General features: G+C 33.8%; 2 non-coding genes across 2 annotated transcripts; both read right to left on the bottom strand.

Moving 5' to 3' along the window:
- Positions 1-1,703: 1,703 nt before the first annotated feature.
- On the bottom strand, positions 1,704-1,775 carry TRNAT-UGU (transfer RNA threonine (anticodon UGU)). Its single transcript has one exon. It is a non-coding gene; the product is annotated as a tRNA-Thr (tRNA).
- Positions 1,776-3,155: 1,380 nt separating this feature from the next.
- On the bottom strand, positions 3,156-3,227 carry TRNAT-CGU (transfer RNA threonine (anticodon CGU)). Its single transcript has one exon. It is a non-coding gene; the product is annotated as a tRNA-Thr (tRNA).
- Positions 3,228-3,997: the final 770 nt, after the last annotated feature.

Below are 3,997 nucleotides of genomic sequence, written 5' to 3'. Positions count from 1 at the left end.
TTATTTTATTTTATTTTATTTTATCTTAATTTATTTTATTTTATTTTATATATATTTTTATTTTTTTATGTATTTGCATAAAAAATAACAGTACACTACGAGTTGACGAATTAACCCTCCTCTGTGACCTTGGCATGTTATGGTGCTGTATCTACATCGGTTTGCAGCTATTAAAGGCTTAACATTCATTACATCATTATTAAACACATTAAAATTTACCCTACTGATACCAAAATTTCGCTAAAATTTCCGAGCTTAACTTTTGATTATTCACCGACCTTCGGCTTAAGCTCACCTTTTAAAGTTTTAACCTTGACGCTTTCATATTAGAGGTGGGTAACTCAACTCAGAGTTGAGTTATTGAGTTGATTCCTATAAGTGAATCGGTAACTCAGACTCCCTGTCCAAAAAAAATGTAACTCAGTAACTCAGTTGATGCCGTAGGGCTCACATGAATCAATTGAATCATAGTGGCTCATATTTGTCCATATAACTCTCTCGCTTCGCCACAGTGTTTAGCATGGCAAAGTCTTGCATTTTGTTTTTGCACGAGGCGAATTTATACAAGGTGGTGGCAAGAATACAACAACAACAACCACATGTATTTTGTATTGCGGGTGTTATGTCAAATCTCACAAATTCTTATAATTTCGTTTTTTTTTTTGTTTTTCTCGAAATATGTATGTATGTAAGATATATAAAGATGTGCATATCAAATCAATTGCCTTTCCAACCATATCCACATTTTGAAATTCGGTACAATAGGTTTCGAAATATAAGCTTTTGAAAATATTGAAAATTCCACCTTTACCCTCCCCCTAGCACCGCCCTATTAATTTGCACACAAAAAAAATTACACCTTTCAAATCAGTAGAAAGGAGCTGACCACGCCCACTTTAAAGTTTTGTTTTATCTCAACGGCCGCTATACCGCATCTATGCCTCAAAACGAGTCTACGATACGAATGAGTGTAACATACAAAGAGTCAAATGAGTTAGTTGAATGAGCTGACTCCTTAAAGTGAGTTGGAGTCATTGAGTCAATTCCTATAAATTTGCTGAGTTACCCACCCTTATTTCATATCTCATTTTTTTACGTCAGTGATCAATGAATTGTACTGACCAAGTTTGTGATGCAAAACGCATCCCACCACCCTTCGCAACTCACGCACTTACATACATCTGTACTTGCATATGTACTTGCTTGTGTACATTTGCATGCCCACCCTAAAGAAGAATTCGCAAAAATTTACTGTCATTTTGATTTATGGTTTAATGTTGTACCTACACATACTGATTTTAATATTATTTGAATTTTTTTCTATGAGAACCCCTAAAGTGCACTACTCTAGTTTTTATGTACAAACCTTTAAACAACCCTTCCACATAAGGCATACATAATATTTGTGCAAATAGATAAGGGGTTGCAAAATTTTAATTAATTATTCGCATTTGGACTTTTGAATAATAAATTTGAAAATCTCGTTAATGAGTCTATTATTCTCTCAACTTTTATTTTTACAAACTTCCCGCGTATTTACAAAATGTTTCAGTAGTAAAAAAATAAATAAATCAAATGTGACTGAAATCGTTTTTTATTCCCTCATTTTGTAATTTAATTTGCATACAGACTTTCAAAATTCCATAAACATTATAAAAAAATGTATATAAAAAAAAAGTTAGCAAAAGTAAGCTATCCTTTGTTGCCTCCTGTGAGGATTGAACTCACGACCCCTGGTTTACAAGACCAGTGCTCTGCCACTGAGCTAAAGAGGCTGATATAAGACGCAGACGCCTGTGGGAAGAAGGCAAATCAGTGAATTAGAAAAAGTGGAGCTCAAAATAGAAAATTGAAGTCGTTGTTAATTAATTTAAAAGCATTTTCGTGCTAAGATAAAAACTATAAACAATCACAATCATGGAGCAAGTAGCGTTGCTAAATGACATCTTACGGACTGTCTTCACCTGTGTGAGACGCATCTCGCAGGCGAGGTACAGTTTCGCTGGATGGACATTTTAAAGCAGGCTGCCCAGCGCAGGGCAATTGCTTATGGAATTCGCATGACTGTTCGTATCCTAACTTTTTAAATTCCAATTTTAAAATATTTGTACTATTATTTAAAACAGCCAGGAACTAGGGTGATAAGTTCATGAGTTTCATTTGCCCCGAACCGGTTCACTTTTCACTCTTGGTTTCCATGGTTTTACTATGGGCGGTGACAAATTTTCGGGTGAATTTTTTTTCAGGCGAAACTCATGATAAGGCAGATTTTTAAGCGTTTTCTTTCAAATCATGATTTTCATCAGGCAAAAAAACGTCAATCTGGCAAAGCTGAGATTTTACATTTGGCCAGTTTATTGTAAAATAAATCGTCGGAAATGGGCTTTGTAGTACCTTAGTACTATCAATATTCAGTATTAGATGTAAGCCATTCTTATTCGGGTTTTAGGTGGGCTTAGGCGCTGGCTGACTGTAAGAGGTCTCACATAACGTCCGTAGCGTTGCCAAACACGTAGAAAACATAACACTCGACTTTTTAATAAAAGATTTTTCTACTTAGAAAAAAGCATCTGACTTGCAAAATGACAAAGTGTTGGTAGTTGTTATACGGGTGTTTCGATAGGTTTATAAAATTACGACCAGAACTGATGAGTATAGGTAGTAATCCTACAAACTTATACCTGAAGTATTTAATTTAAGAATCATTTACAATGCCAAACTTAAATAAACTAATTTTCAAAAAGGCAAAGCACCAAAGCTCTTGCAAGACCACATCTTTGCTGTAAACTTTTCAGTGTAAAGCCTTAGAGTCCCTTAGACCGAGAACTACAAATTTGCCACAAGTCAACAAAAATTACATTCAACTTGGACAACTAAAGATTTCAAAAGAAACTGTAGAAAATATACATCAGTAAGTGTTTGTAAGCATTGGTACAGAATTAAAGCTTTAATTCGCCGAAAGTCTCCATACCATCAAAAACATCAGCATACGAAAACTTTATGCAAAAAAAATTTATTTATTTCCAAACGACACAATCTAAAAATTAAAACAAAATCTCATTAAAAAAACTGATTGGAAAAGTTATCATAGAAATGAGGCCAATGAAAAGGTTACAATACTAATTAACCCTTAGTAAATAAGAAAGATTTCAATATGCCTCCTGTGAGGTTTGAACTCACGACCCCTGGTTTACGAGACCAGTGCTCTACCACTGAGCTAAAGAGGCTTGCAAAGGCAACCAGATACATACATACATGTGCACATAAATATCTACTATTTTTTTTTTTATTGACATTACCAACAAATAAAATCGATTTTCGTACCATTTATGTATAAGCTTGCTGTACTTATCAGCCGAATAGAAATTAAAAATATGTTCTGGTAATTAGCTTACATGAAATAAACATCAATAAAAGTGTAAATACAAATTTAGTAACTATGTGCACCCTATGTGTGTTTGTACAAATAAAAACTATACCACAGTTTTGTTGTTTTTTAGTTAAACCCTTACGTATTTGGAAGCCAATTATCAAAATTTTAATATAAAAGTCAAAATATCCTTTAAATATTTGAAACGGTTGTAGATATCTTGTGGGACTATTGACTGAATATTTTTGTTTTTCACAAACGCCTGATTTTGATTGGCATACATGGCAACCCTATTTGTTCAGGTTTTAGAAAAAGTGTTCTGGTGTCCTGGTCCACACTTAAATTCACCTGGCTTTTAAGGTTATCTCAGATACGCATCTAATCTTTAGCAGATTTCTGTTATAAAAAAATGGCTAAACTTTCTAACATGTTCAACAAAACATCTGGTGAGTTTACCTTCTTTCTGTTTAGTTTTTTTGGGTAAAATTTTACTTTTTATCTTCAGAAAAATGCCAAATAATTGTTAGTTCCTCAACAGGTGTACGGCTAAGGGGTCTTAAATACTACCCAGCAGAAAGTTTCAGCAGAGAACTTAGATAGATAGAGAAGGTGCAAACTGAAAGTGGA

This window comes from Rhagoletis zephyria, unplaced genomic scaffold (assembly GCF_001687245.7).
Source record: "Rhagoletis zephyria isolate East Lansing unplaced genomic scaffold, Rhagoletis_zephyria_1.1 Rzeph_scaffold_32052, whole genome shotgun sequence".
Taxonomy (NCBI): Eukaryota; Metazoa; Arthropoda; class Insecta; order Diptera; family Tephritidae; genus Rhagoletis; species Rhagoletis zephyria.
Note: the sequence above shows the minus strand (reverse complement) of the source record. Positions and strands in the feature narration are given on the sequence as shown.